The sequence below is a fragment of the Rhinatrema bivittatum genome, chromosome 16, assembly GCF_901001135.1.
Source record: "Rhinatrema bivittatum chromosome 16, aRhiBiv1.1, whole genome shotgun sequence".
NCBI classification, from domain to species: Eukaryota; Metazoa; Chordata; class Amphibia; order Gymnophiona; family Rhinatrematidae; genus Rhinatrema; species Rhinatrema bivittatum.
Window position 1 is genome coordinate 64,811,541 of NC_042630.1, and position 15,870 is coordinate 64,827,410.

Genomic DNA, 15,870 nt, shown 5'->3' on the forward strand with positions numbered 1-15,870 from the left:
CCTGAACGTAGATGACGACGCTTCTCTTTTGAGGACAGGTGCTGCGACTCATTTGCAGAGGTTCCTCTTCCTCAGTCCCTTGCGGAGCAGTGGTCTCTGTAGAATGTGCTGAGTGACTGCAGAGATTACCTGAAGCTGTCCTCTTGGGTTCTCAGGTCTTGTGTGAGTGTTCACGGAGCCGGCGGTCAATACGGCCGGCGAGGTCCATGAGAGAATCCAAGGTGTCTGGGAGCTCTCGTGCCACTAGCTCATTCTTGATATGTGGAGCTAGACCCTTGAGAAAAATGGCACACAGGAAGTCCAAGTCCCAGTGCAGCTCAGATGCAAGAGTCCTAAACTCGATGATGTAGTTGGTCAGGGTTCTAGAACCTTGTTGCAGGTGCAGTAGTGTGGAACCGGCGATGGTCTTGCGAGCTGGGTCATCAAAGACAGAGTGAAACAGGGCAAGGAAGCCTGGCAGATCATGAATGATGGGTCCACTTTATCCCAAAGGGGAGATGCCCAGGCCAATGCCCGTCCATCCAGAAGTGATAGAATGTATGTTGTCTTAGACACTACGTCAGGGAAGAATGCAGGTTCTAGAGAAAAGTGCATGTTGCACTGGTTCAGGAAGCCCCTACAGGACAAGGGGTCACCTGAAAAATGAGGTGGTGATGGCAGGGGTACTATTGGCCGGAACGGTGGTGTCTGTGGTGTGGCACTCAACTTGGCAGCCACAGTGGCAGTTTCCAGCCATGTATTTAATTGAGTAATGACATTAGCAAAATTCTCCAGAATCTTCTGTTGTTCTGAAATATGCTGCCCCAGGCCAGGGATGGCCTGGAGGGCCGAGATCTGTGCCGGGTACATGGACTTGGCAATCTGTTAGGATCTGTTAGTGTGTGGGCCGAGGTGAGAGATGGAATCACCACAGGGAGGAGTTCCGACTGAGCCTCACCGTCGGGAGGCAAGGTCTCGGCTGTAGACTGGAATCCAGCAGGTACAGTAAAGAGGAGTGAGTGTGACCCCGGGAGGTAAAGCCATGGGACATCAGCCAAGGGGCTGATGTCAGACTCAATGAGGGGATTCCTTGAGTTCTTCAGAGTGGTGAGAAGCGGTACTATCCGAGGAGTGGGTGGACACAGAGTAAAACAGTCCCTGTGATGCCACAAGTCCGTAGAGCAAGGGAGCCTGTGGGGGTGCATCACAGGATCAATCACAGTTGTAGTCCGTAGTGTGGGGTATGCCGACTAGAGATGTGAATCGGAACTGGAATCGGTTCGGGTTTCAGATTTGTGGACTATCGGGAATAACCCAAAAACACAGCCCAACCCTTTAAAATTAGTTCTTTAGTATCCCCCCACTCTCTGGACCCATCCAACCCCCCCAAAAAAAATTTTTTAAGTACCTGGTGGTCCAGTGGGGGTCCCGGGAGCGTTTAAAAATGGCGCGGGCCTCCAGTGCTCCTACCATGTGACAGGGGCCGGCCAATGGCACCGATAGCCCCTGTAAAGGCAAAGGGCCATCAGCGCCTTTTTGATTAGTGGCAGCCAACAGTCCAAGAGCAGGAGATCGCTCCCGGGACCACCAAGAACTTTAAAAAGTTTGGTGGGGAGTCGAGAGGATGGGGAATTTAAAAGAATGAAATTTAATGGGTTGGGGTGGGTTTGGGGGTTATTTTTAAGTGCCCTTTCTTCTTCCCGCCCCCCCAAATGATGAGTACCCCACAAAAAAGTTTGTGGAGTTTTCCTATCAGGTTCGGGGGCCCCTTGATATCTGACGAGATTGAAAATATTGTCAGATAAATGATTCACATCCCTAATGCCGACAAGGTCCTCTAGCGATGTTAAGCAGGTCCACGAAGCGGGATACACCGGTGAGGGTTCCTCTTTAGATGGCACGGCTGTGGTCTGCGAAGCGGGGTACACTGGCAAGGGTCCTTCGAGTGGTAGCACAGTAGTGGCTCACAGCATGGGGTACACTGGTGAAGGTTCTACTGCAAGGGCACGGCAGTGGCCTGTAGATGATTTCATAGGGAAGGTCCACGGAGTGGGGGTACTCACAGGAGCTGTAGGAGAGTAGAGGTTCCGGGTGAAACCTCCGGGAATGAGGCAAGAAGAGCCCGAGGCTCTTCTTGCCTCATTCCCGGAGGTTTCACCTCCGGGAATGAGGAGCGGAATGCTAAGAGACAGGATAGGGCCCCCGAGGAGCGGGTACCCGATAGTCTCACTCAAGGGAAGCAGGAACCGGAACGAAGCTCAGATACGAAGGTAAATGGATTCAGCAAGATGGAACTCATTGGCAAGTCGTAGGCTGACTGGGCCAGTTGGCTTAAGTATCCATGGTGCATGACATCATCCAGGGGGGACGTCCCTGAGATTCCCGCCATGATGTCGTCAAAGTTGGCGCGGGAGCGCCCGCACGTGCCTAGATGGCCCTGAGGGCAAGATGGCCGTCAGCGACGTCCGTGCCACCCAGGGAGGTCCAGAACAAAGGCTGGTAGGCCAGCTGCAGCTGGCAGAGGCCGCAAGTTCCCCCAGTGGAGCCAATGCAGTAAAGAGGTGAGCAATGGTGGTCGCAGCCGCCTGCGATTGCAGAGCGTAACAAGGAGATTTGTGAGGCATGACTTCCCTTGTGTAAATCCATACTAGCTGTGTACCATTAAACTATGTCTATCTAAATGTTTTGTGATTTTATTCTTTAAAACAGTTTCCATGATTTTTCCAGGCACTGAAGTCAGATTCACTGACCTATAGTTTCCCGGATCACCCCTGGAGTCCTTTTTCAATATCAGGATTATATTTGCCATCTTCCAATCTTCAGGTACAATGGATAACGAGAGTGTGGTGGATGTCTGGAATACCCTTCCGGAGGAAGTGGTGAAGACTAAATCTGTGAAGGAACTCAAAGGGGCATGGGATAAACACTGTGGATCCCTAAAAGGCTAGAGGATGGGAATAAATAAAAAAGCTAAACCAGCACAGAGCGGCAGTTACTACCCTTAGGAGAAACATAGGGGTAACCTGCACGGAGTGGCAGTTATTATCTTGGGAAGCTTGCTGGGCAGACTAGATGGACCATTTTGGTCTTTTTCTGCCATCATTACTATGTTACTATGTTACTATGTATGTTTCTATGATTTTAAACATAGATCATAAATATATTGAAATAGGTCTGACATTTTATTTTTTTGTTTCTTTCAGAACCCTGGGGTGTTTTCCATTCAGTCTAGGTGATTTACTACTCTTCAGTTTGTCAGTCTGGCCTACCATCATTCAGATTCACCATGATCTGGTTTAGTTCATCTGAGTCATCACTCTTGAAAACCATCTCTTGAATAGGTATCTCCCCAACATCCTCTTCAGTAAACACCAAAGCAAAGAAATTGTTTAATCTTTTCATGATGGCCTTCTTCCCTAAGTGCCCCTTTAACCCCTCGATTATCTAGTGGTCCAACTGACTCCCTTGCAGGCTTTCTGATTTGGATATATTTTAAAAGGTTTTTATTGTGAATTTTTGCTTCTACAGCCAAATTCTTTTCAAATTTTCTCTTAGCCTGTCTTATCAATGTCTTACATTTAACTTGCAAGTGCTTAGGCTTAATCCTATTTTCTGCTGATGTATTCTTCTTCCAATTTTTGAATGAAGATCTTTTGGCTAAAATATCCTCTTTCACCTCACTTTTGAACTATGTTGGAAATTGTTTAAACTTCCTTCCACCTTTCTTAATGCAAGGAATACATATGGACTGTGCTTCTAGGATGGTAGTTTTTAATAATGTCTATGCCTGTTGCATACATTTTACCTTTATAGCTGCACCTTTCAATTTTTTATTAACTGTTTTTCTCATTTTATCAAAGTTTACTTTTTGAAAGTTTAGTGTATTTACTTACTGTCTCCCTTCCAGTCATTAATTCAAATTTGATAATATTATGATCACTATTGCCAAGCTGCCACATCACTTTTACCTCTCTCACCAAATCATGTGTTCCACTGAGAATTAGATCTAAAATTGCTCTCTCTCTCTCTCTCATAAGTTCCTGAACCAACTGTTCCATAAAACTGTCATGTATTCTATCCAGGAACTTTATCTCTCTAGCATGTTCTAATGTTTCACTTCCTCAGGCAATATTGGGGTAATTGAAATATCTCATTATTACTGCACTATCAAAATGGTTTGCTTTCCTAATTTCTCTTATCATTTCACTGACCATATCAGGTGGGGTCCGGGAATTCACTCACACCCTCGGTGCTAGTTTCATCATGGCGCCGATAACCTGTGTCACAGGGGCTACCGGTGCCATTGGTCAGCCCCTGTCACATGGCCATTGACGCCATCTTGTGCTCCTACCATGTGACAGGGGCTGACCAATGGCACCGGTAGCCCCTGTGACATAGTATGGGCAAAGGCTATCGGCACCATTTTGAGTCCTGGCATCGAATGGCAGGTCGCTCCGGGACCCCCGTTGGACCCAAATGGACTTTTGGCCAGCTTGGGGGGGCCTCCTGAGCCCAAAAGACTTGCCAAAAGTCCAGCGGGGGTCCGGGAGCGAACTACTTGAACGCCGGCCGTCCGATGCCAATACTCAAAATGGCGCCGATCCCCTTTCCCTCACTATGACACACATAGTGAGGGCAAAGGTGATCGGCGCCATTTTGAGACTCAAAATCGCCGTCCGATGCCAATACTCAAAATGGCGCCGATCGCCTTTGCCCTCACTATGACGGCAATCGGCGCCATTTTGAGTATTGGCATCGGACGGCGATTTTGAGTCTCAAAATGGCGCCGATCACCTTTGCCCTCACTATGGGGCGGATTTTAAGAGCCCTGCTCGCCTAAATCCGCCCAAATCCGGGCGGATTTAGGCGAGCAGGGCCCTGCGCGCCGGTGAGCCTATTTTACATAGGCCTACCGGTGCACGCAGAGCCCCGGGACTCGCGTAAGTCCCGGGGTTTTCGGAGGGGGGCGTGTCGGGGGCGTGTCGGGGCGGGACCGAGCGCAGCGCCATTTTGGGGGCGTGTCGGGAGCGTTTCGGGGGCGGGTCCGGGGGCATGGTTACGGCCCGGGGCGGTCCGGGGGCGTGGCCGCACCCTCCGGACCCGCCCCCAGGTCGCATCCCGGCGCGCTAGCGGCCTGCAGGCGCGCTGGCCCGCTGGTGCGCGAGGATGGGAGGCGTAAATCCCCCGACAAAGGTAAGGATGGAGTTTAGACAGGGCCGGGCAGGTGGGTTAGGTAGGGAAAGGGAGGGGAAGGTGAGGGGAGGGCAAAAGAAAGTTCCCTCCGAGGCCGCTCCGATTTCGGAGCGGCCTCGGAGGGAACGGAGGTAGGCTGCGCGGCTCGGCGCACGCCGGCTATACAGAATCCATAGCCTTGCACGCGCCGATCCCGGATTTTAAAATCCCGCGTACTTTTGCTTGCGCCTGATGCGCCAGCAAAAGTACGCCTATTCGCGCGGTCTGAAAATCTACCCCTATGTGTGTCATAGTGAGGGCAAAGGCGATCGGCGCCATTTTGAGTATTGGCATCAGACGGCCGGCGTGCAAGGAGGTCGCTCCCGGACCCCCGCTGGACTTTTGGCAAGTCTTGTGGGGGTCAGGAGGCCCCCCCAAGCTGGCCAAAAGTCCCTGTGGGTCCAACGGGGGTCCCGGAGCGACCTGCCGTCCGATGCCAGGACTCAAAATGGCACCAATAGCCTTTGCCCATACTATGTCACAGGGGCTACCGTTGCCATTGGTCAGCCCCTGTCACATGGTAGGAGCACAAGATGGCGCCGATGGCCATCTGACAGGGGCTGACCAATGGCACCGGTAGCCCCTGTGACAAAGGCTATCGGCGCCATGATGAAACTAGCACCGAGGGTGTGAGTGAGTTCCTGGACCCCACCGCTGGACCACCAGGGAGTTTTGGTAAGTCTTAGGGGGGTCAGGAGGGTGGGGGTTTAAATTTGTATTTAGGAGGCCGAATAAAACAGAAATCTGTTTAATACGTGGGGAGTCGCGATGCGTTTCGCCTCCCCACGTATTTAACAGATATAAAAAAATAAGTTGTGGATTACAAATCCGTGGAAAACGGATGCACACCTCTAACTCCTATCACTATACTCTTTACCCAACATGAAAGGGATTTTCTACCTATAAAATTTGATTGTGCATTTAGTCTCATGCAGGATCCTTTGAACTGTATACCATCCCAGACATAAAGCACCATCTCACCACCCAGATGTTCCTCTCTATCATTCAGGCCTATCCAGTATCGTGCGGTAGGAAGAGCTGCGTTAGTGCCTACGGCACCCGCAGTTACCGCCCGCACAGTGCAGCTCACCTACCGCGCGATCCTGAAGCCTAATTATATGTAAATGTAAGCCGCGTCCGAAAAGCCTTAGGCCCGCGCAACCCAGGATACTGGATAGAGCGCCTATACAGGATCCTGGGTGCGCGGGCCTAAGGCTTCACGCCACGCTGGTATCTGTCATTTCAAATGTCATTTGAAATGACAGATACCAGGAAGTCTGGTCCGATCGGGTGCAAAAGTAAGTTGCTTCGCCGCTGTCAGTGTCCCCCCCCCCTCCTCTCGGAGCAGGGAGCGAAAAGCAGCCTTGCTCCGGGAGGAGGGGGGGGGGGACACTGACGGCGGCGAAGCAACGCAGAAGCAACGGCGAAACGACTTTTCAGTGTCCCCCCCCCCCTCTCGGAGCAGGGCGCGAAAAGCAGCCTTGCTCCGGGAGGGGGGGGGGGGGACACTGACGGCGGCGAAGCAACGCAGAAGCAACGGCGAAACGACTTTTCAGTGTCCCCCCCCTCGGAGCAGGGCGCGAAAAGCAGCCTTGCTCCGGGAGGGGGGGGACACTGACGGCGGCGAAGCTTTCCCCCAGCCCGGACACCGGCAAAAACTTACTGTTTTGCAGCCAGCAGCCATGGGCAGGAACACGATCTGGCCTCCCTTAGCTCCTCCCGACAAGATGGCCGCCTGCACGGGGAAAGCGTGCAATTGGCCGCTGAAGACGTGATGTCACGACATCACGTCTTGAGCGGCCAATTGCACGCTTTCCCCGTGCAGGCGGCCATCTTGTGGGAGGAGCTAAGGCAGCTAAGGGAGCCAGATCGTGTTCCTGCTCATGGATTAGATGGCTGCAAAACAGTAAGTTTTCGCCGGTGTCCGGGCTGGGGGAAAGGTTCGCCGCCGTCAGTGTCCCCCCCTCCCGGAGCAAGGCTGCTTTTCGCGCCCTGCTCCGAGAGGGGGGGGGGACACTGAAAAGTCGTTTCGCCGTAGCTTCTGCGTTGCTTCGCCGCCGTCAGTGTCCCCCCCCCTCCCGGAGCAAGGCTGCTTTTCGCGCCCTGCTCCGAGAGGGGGGGGACACACTGAAAAGTCGTTTCGCCATTGCTTCTGCGTTGCTTCGCCGCCGTCAGTGTCCCCCCCCCTCCCAGAGCAAGGCGGCTTTTCGCGCCCTGCTCCGAGAGGAGGGGGGACACTGAAAAGTCATTTTGCCGTTGCAGTCTCCGTGGCAGCCCCAGTCCAGACATCGGAGGGGGGCTGCAATGTTTTTTTCGCCTTTTTTTTTTTTGGCTTCAGGAGTAGGGGAGAGGACTGGGGCTGCCACGGAGACCGGCACCCATGATTGCGGCCGGGGCAGGTGAGCGGGGGCTGGGGGAAAGCTTGCCACCTAACCTTACCCATGCCTCTACCGCCTGGGTCAGGGTAGGCGGTAAGTTTGCAGGTTAAACGCGCGACAAAACGGCAGGGAAAGGTAGCGTTAGTTGGGGCGCGGGTTATGGGATGCTAGGGGAATAGCTAATTGGCTCGTTTGCATGCAATATCGAGCTAATTCGCTCGTTTGCATGCAATATACATGCCGTGGGCGGAAGGGGTTACCCGGGGAATTTAGGATGCGGTAGGAGTAGGTTAAAGGGGATTCGGGATCGCAGGAAGGGCTAACGCGGCCTGAACGAGAGTTAAAAGCGGCTTAGGAGCAGGGTAAACGCGGCCGCACTTTACAGGATAGGCCTGATTGTGATATAATTTGTACCCTGCTATCTCACTATCCCATTAGTTATCCTCTTTCTACCATGTCTCTGAGATTCCAATGAAGTCTATGTCATTATTAAATGCTATACACTAATTCTCCTATCTTACTTCTTAGACTTTTGGCATTAGCATACAAACATTTCAAAGTGTGTTGTTTTTTTTAATGTATTAACATTCTGCTTTTCTGTTGACAGGGATACATTGGAATCTTTTAGCTCAGGTGAGTTTTAATTGTAGGCACTTGGACTATGTTTCTTATTATTGGAACCTCTCTGCTGGGATGCCTAGCTCTAATACTTCATTAGTATCCTGCAAATATACCTCCTTCCAAAACATATGCTGCTGAGTGACTGTCAGATTTCCCCTTTGATTTAGTTTAAAATCTGCTCTCTCTCTTTCTTAAGGTTTAGTGCCAGCAGCCTGGTTCCACCTTGATTAAGGTGGAGTCCATCCCTTAGGAAAATACTCCCCCTTCCCCAAAACATTCCCCAGTTCATACAAAACTGAATCCCTCTTCCTTTCATCATTGTCTCATCCATGCATTGAGAGTCTGGAGCTCTGTCTGCCTCTGGGGACCTGCACATAGAACAGGGAGCATTTCAGAGAACGCTACCCTGGAGGTTCTGGATTTCACTTTTCTACCTAACAGCCTAAATTTGGCTTCCAGATCCTCCCTCCCACATTTTCCTATGTCATTGGTGCTCACATGTACCATGACAGCTGGCTCCTCCCCAGCACTGTCTAAATCCTATCTAGGTGACACATGAAGTCCACCATTTTCACACCAGGTAGGCATGCAACCCGGCAATCCTCATGCCCACCAGCACCCAGCTGTCTATATTCATAATAATCAATTCACAAACAATGATGGCTGTTCTAACCATTCCCTCCTGACCAGTAGCCCTGGGAGACACATCATCGGTGTGAGAGGACAATACATCACCTGGAGAGCAGGTCCTTGCTACAGGATCATTTCCTGCTGCACCAGGTTGAAGCTCTCATGAGACCTTCCTCCTCCAAGGCAGCACCAGGAGTGCCAGACTAGATTTGAGACTTGGCTACAATGACCTGAAGTTCTCATCCTTATTTCTCTCTGTCTGCCTCATCTCCTCCAGGTCTGACATTCTAGCCTCCAGTGATCAGCCAAATTAAAATTCTCTGAGAGACAGGAGCATTGGATGCACATGTACAATTTCTCACCGATGGGTAAAAAATAATACATGTGGCACTCGATGCTAGGGGTGTGCATTCGTATTGAACATAAATGTAAAACGCTAATTATTTTTTTTTTTAACTTAAAAAAGTGATGAGACATAAACGATCGGATTTCCAACATTCAACATAGCTATGTTGAATAAGTTGGAAATCGCGATTGTTGATCCAAAATAAAAATTTAAACCCCTCACCTTCCTTAATCCCCCCCAAAAGACTTACCACAACTCCCTGGTGATCCAGCGAGGAGTGAGGACGCCATTTCTGAAATCCTTTGCGAGGAGCACGTGACGTCGGCGCCACGTCGGAGTGACGCGGCGTCACGTGATTCCCCGCGGGTTCGCGCCGGAACGCTCGTTCGGCCCAAAAGGAACTTTTGGCCAGCTTGGGGGGGTCAGGAGGCCCCCCCAAGCTGGCCAAAAGTTTCTTTTGGGCTGAACGAGGGTGCTGGAGGGAACTCACGGGGAATCACGTGACGTCGGCGCCACGTCAGAGTGACGCGGCGTCACGTGATTCCCCGCGGGTTCGCGCCGGAACGCTCGTTCGGCCCAAAAGGAACTTTTGGCCAGCTTGGGGGGGTCAGGAGGCCCCCCCAAGCTGGCCAAAAGTTTCTTTTGGGCTGAACGAGGGTGCCGGAGGGAACTCGCGGGGAATCACGTGATGCCGCGTCACTCCAACGTGGCGCCGACGTCACGTGATTCCCCGCGGGGTCGCTTCCGGGATCCTCGTTCGGCCCAAAAGGAACTTTTGGCCAGCTTGGGGGTGTCAGGAGGCCCCCCCAAGCTGGCCAAAAGTTCCTTTTGGGCCGAACGAGGGTGCCGGAGGGAACTCGCGGGGAATCACGTGACGCCGCATCACTCCGACGTGGCGCCGACGTCACGTGATTCCCCGCGGGGTCGCTTCCGGGATCCTCGTTCGGCCCAAAAGGAACTTTTGGCCAGCTTGGGGGTGTCAGGAGGCCCCCCCAAGCTGGCCAAAAGTTCCTTTTGGGCCGAACGAGGATCCCGGAAGCGACCCCGCGGGGAATCACGTGTCGCCGCGTCACTCCGATGTGACGCCGACGTCACGTGCTCCTTGCAAAGTTGGTCAGAAATGGCGTCCTGACCCCGCTGGACCACCAGGGAGTTGTGGTAAGTCTTGGGGGGGGGGATTAAGGAGGGTGAGGGGTTTAAATTTTTATTTGCACATATGGACATATACTCAACTCATTGAATTCTGTTTATGTCCATATTGACCGCAAACGGGACCCCCTTTGGACATATGGACATATGAACTTAAACTTTTGCTCTGCACATCCCTACTCGATGCAGAAAACTGGGAGGACCCCCTCTTGTGGCTGGACTGTTACCTTCATCTTAAATGTGTTCAGTTCCTAGTTAAGTTTTAGGTTGTTATGGGAATTGGACTGTGTACAATTAGGGTCCTTTAAATGTATTACTGTATTTACTATATATCTGGTAGTGACTTACCAAGGAATGATTACACTCTTGATAAGGTGTGGGGAATTTCTGAATTTATGTTAAAAGACTGATTAATTAATTTGTATTTATGTTTTTGTATGAAAGGGTCAACTGCCTATAAATTAAAGGATACACTAGGGGAGAAGGGTGGGAGGGTTCAGTAATACAAAACACAGAACGTTCTGCTTTTTGCCTGCCTTTTTGACTACCTATTCAATACACACAAACACACTAAATAATTTACTTCTCCCCAATACTTTTATGTTTTAAAAATTTCCCTAAGCAGCGCTTACAGATTCTTTTCAGCCACCAGCAAGGTGATCCTCTCCTCTCAGTGCTTCCACTAGATTACCTTTCTTTTGACTTATATCATACCCCAGATTCCTCATTCTGTGTGCAGTAAGAGCTGCCCTCCTGGATACAGGAAAGCCCCTCAGAAAGGAAAACCCCTCTGCTGCTATGACTGTGTCCCATGTCCTGAAGGAGAAATCACCAACATGATGGGTGAGTAAAATGAAGAATGGTAGGTGAGACAAGCCGCATGAATGATATGAAACAGATGAAGGGGAGGATCTTAGACAACTGCCAAGTTCATTGATATTCTTTTAATGCATTACCTATGAAAGGCAGGAGGTTTTATATCAGGAACAACAATGTATGGCTTACAATCAGTTGAAAAGTAGACTTCATGGGACTGGTTCTACTGCCTCCTTTTTCTCCTACATCAACTGTGGAAAACTCTGTCATTTCATTGAAAGGACAAGTTTAATCTCTGTGGTCCATACCATGATAGCCTCATGGTTAAATTTCTGTTGTACACTATACAATGATTTACATCTAAGGGTTTACATCAGCTCTGGCTGATACAGAATTTCACAGCCCAAATGCTAGAAGGTTGCAAAAGACAATCATGCCCTCTCTATGTAAACTGCCCTGTCTAGCAGTAGTCTGACCACCCAAATATAAAATCTTGACCTTCAAGACTGCAAGTGGAAGAGGTCCATATTTCATAAAGGACTGGTTACCAGTTTCTTCTCCTTTAAGGTCCTCCCAAGATGCCTTCTTAAGTAAACCAATGATAAAATAAAAACCCCAAACGTTCTGATATCCATCTATGGGCCTTTTTGGGTGCTGTTGTTATCTTCTGAAACTAATGATTCTAATCTATCGGTGACATTTTTTAAACTTGTGTTTTCTGGATAGATATGGAAAACTGTGAGCCCTGCCCAGAAGATCAGTGGTCAAATCAGGAGAGAAATCGATGCATCCCAAGAGCCATTGACTTCCTTTCCTATGAGGACCCTTTGGGTCTGGCTTTAGCATCTGTTGCTATTTTCTTTTCTATGGTAACTGCTGGAGTGATGGGAATTTTTAAGAAACATAAAGATACTGCCCTAGTGAAAGCAAATAATCGTGATCTCAGCTTCATCCTGCTCATCTCTCTAATGTTGTCTTTCCTCTGCTCCTTGTTATTCATTGGACAACCTCTAAAGGTGACCTGTCTGCTACGACAACCTGCATTTGGGATTATATTTGCTGTTTCTATTTCTTCTATATTGGCTAAAACCCTCACAGTTGCTATGGTCTTCAATGCTACGAGACCTGGCAGCAGGCTTAAGAAATGGTTAAATAACAGAATATCCCTCTATCTTGTTCTTCTGTGTTCAGTGGGTGAAGTCCTGATATGCACTGTGTGGCTCCTCATGTCTCCTCCATTCCCAGAGTTGGACACAAAATCTGAAACAGGGAAAATGATATTACAGTGTAATGAGGGCTCTGTAACTGCTTTCTACATTATGGTTGGATACATGGGATTTCTGGCATTGCTAAGTTTTGTTTTGGCTTTCTTAGTACGGAAGTTGCCTGACACATTCAATGAGGCCCAGTTTATCACCTTCAGCATGCTGGTGTTCTGCAGTGTCTGGGTCTCCTTCATCCCAGCGTACCTGAGTACCAAAGGCAAATACATGGTGGCTGTGGAGATATTTGCCATCCTGGCCTCCAGTGCTGGACTTCTGGGTTGCATATTTATTCCCAAATGCTACATTATTTTGCTAAAGCCTCACATGAACGCAAGAGAATTAGTAGGGAAATATTAAAAAAAAAATGCAACTTCTAAATGAGTATTTTGCCAGAAAGGAATGCCAGTTCTGTTTATTATACTTTTCAGGCATTGGTTATATGAACGTACAAAACATAAAGAGGCAAACACCAAATAAAATAATAATAATAATAATAATAATAATAATAATAATAATAATAATAATAATATTGTGTGATATTGAATTTATTTCACTATTCTGTTGTATTTGTTTTTGAAACTCAAAAAAATTGAGTGAAAACTTTTATAGCATGGGTAGCCGAGACCTCTTGGCCCATCCACACTCACCACTCCCTTGCAATCTCATAAGAAAACTCTGACAACATTTCTTGTGTAAATAAAGCCACAGGCTTTATTGTGTAAACATCTTACCTGAGCCATAACAATGAATATCAGTTCCACCCCTATATATATAGACTGGGTGTCTCACCACCACATCCCAGTGGGGGCCACCAATGACCCACCTGGTGCTCAGCGTCCTTCTGGTAAGCCATCACCTTCAGTTGAGGCCTTCCCCATCCACTACCCAGCAAGAAAATCTCCTCTGTAAAATAAGCACTGAGGAAATTAAAATGGTTTATTCCATCTGTAGAATTTGCTGACAAAGAATATCAGAGACCTAAAGGTAAACTGGGCTCTGAAGGAGGAACCAGCATGAACCAGTTGTGCAAAGGAATAACAAACATCAGCATAATGGAACGGAATCTAACAAGTAAGACACAGGATGAGCATAAATCATTGACCAGGGCGTGAAAGAAAAGATCTGTGAGAAAGAATGCGTGTGAAGGGAAAGATAAGGGGGAAACAAGAAACAGCTGTATTTGCTAAAAGATAATAAAGTTTGTGGCTTAGAACATGCGTAGTAGAAACTAGGTAGCTTGTTAAGAGAAAAAAATTGTATAAATATAGAGCCTGTAGAAGAGAAACTTTAAGCAAATGACTTTCGAGACTGTGAGCTGAGATGTGCTATGTACATTCTAATGTGAGTATGGAATTTTTTGCTTCCTGTGTACACCATTGCTGATACACAGTATATTTGTAAGAATAAAATGATTGAAAGAAAAATACTTTAAAAGGTCTCGAGGGTGTTTTTTAAACATCTGGCGACCGCGGCAGGACTGCATTTTGTCTTTAAACTTTTTTTGATGAACACCTCTGGTCATTTAAAATTGTCAGTGTTATGCATTTAAAGTGTTAGAATTGTGAAAAGTAGAAGATTCACGTTCTTGGTGATTCCCTTGGCTCGGAGTGATCAACCGTGGTCAAGGAGTAGTCAGTTTAAAGCCAAGTCCTGTGTGAATCTTGATGAAAAGCGCGCAAAGGGTTTAGATTCACGTTCTTGGTGTAAAAGGAAAGCCAAGTCCTGTGTGAATCTTGGAAAAACGGGTACCCAGGGTTAAAATACTGCAGAAAAGATTGAAGTGGTATTTTTCTTGTATTTCTTGTGTGGTTTGATACTAGCGTGTATATATTTTTTGTTCCTATTTTGCATTGGTTATTATATTCAGTTACTGGTGCGTAGAATAAGTAGACGGAACACGGATACAGATGAATATGCTTAGAATCATTTTTGATGCTTAAGAACTGTAAGAACTGTACCTTTTAATACTTAGAACTGTATACTTTAGTGCTTAGAACTGTATATGCTTAGAATTATATATTTTAGTACTTAGAACTGTATACCTTTAATACCTAGGATTATTAAGATTGTATATCAATAAATATACTATTTTACTCTTACCTTATTCTCGCCTACCTCACTCCTAACATTTGGCGATGAGGGTAGGGATGGCTTTATTTAAAAAGGCTTTATTTAGAAAGAAAGCAAAGCAGCCATCCGAACCTGTTACTCCTGTGGATGTTAAAATCCCAGGATGGGAAAAAAACTCCCTATTCTGTGCTGGCACAGGAATGGGCAATGAATATGGGATTGGCAGAAGCATGGGATGTAGGTAGCGAGCCTGTAAATATTGTAGACAAATTACAAGAGGTCCCAGTAAAAAAAGGGAAGGAATTGGAGGCAGTAGGAAGACGTGGCTGGCTTTTATTGACAGGATACAGAAACTGTCACGAAGAAAAGCACAGTTTGCAATTGAAATTAGCTGCACTAGAAAAAGAAATGGATGGTCTGAAAAAAGACAACATTATGTTGCGATGCCACTTAGAAATAGTTTCCCAGAAAGCAGACCATTATCAATCAGTGGCAGAACGAGCGGCTGTGCGGCTGGCACAGCATAAATATCGAAAGCGCAGACAAGTGAATACAATGAAAAATGAATGGAATCCCGAAACATGGGATGGGAATATTTGGGATTCCACAGAAACAGACAGTGCAGAGGAGGCAGAAGTAGAATCCCCGTCAAAAATAAATACTGTCGAACAAGCATGCCCTATTGTTCGGCAAGCGGTAGAACAGGAGGCTACCCAAGTGTTAGAAGATTTCACACAGCAAGATAGAATGGAGCATGAATTTCCCGCTATACAGACACAGAAAGTTAGTGACCAGCCTTTAAAGGCAGCTGGATATCAGCCTACAGGGAACTCCGCTAGGATTGATAACACGAACAGAGTCCATATAGAATTAGATTCCCCAGCCCGTGAACAGATTAATGAAACATTTGGAGCCTGTGGCTATCAGCATAATGACCCAGCCTCTTTAAAACCTTTAGACAAGTGTTTAAGAACAATTGAGGGACAGAATGAAAATTGTCATGAGACAACAGCAGACAGGGTAGATGCCCCAGTGGCACACAATACCCCAGTAACACATAATACCAGGTTTGGGAAAAGGGGAGTGCCTGGCAACACTCCGTTACATTTTATTGCCCCTATCATTCCTTTCTTTGCAGTAGTGGAACACTTTTTTGCTCTACCGCTCTTACACAAATGTGTCATGATTATGTATCCCATTCTGTGTGTATTTAACTTTAGCATTATGTGACAACAGAAGGTGTTGTTTGTTAGGAATCACAAGGACACTAAACTAGAATTAAAAGCAGCAACTAAGAAAACACTTTTTAGAGCAGCAGTATGTGGGAAGAATCCATGGCATTCTAATGCCTTAGCAGACACATTCTTTTGGTCACAACGTTGGT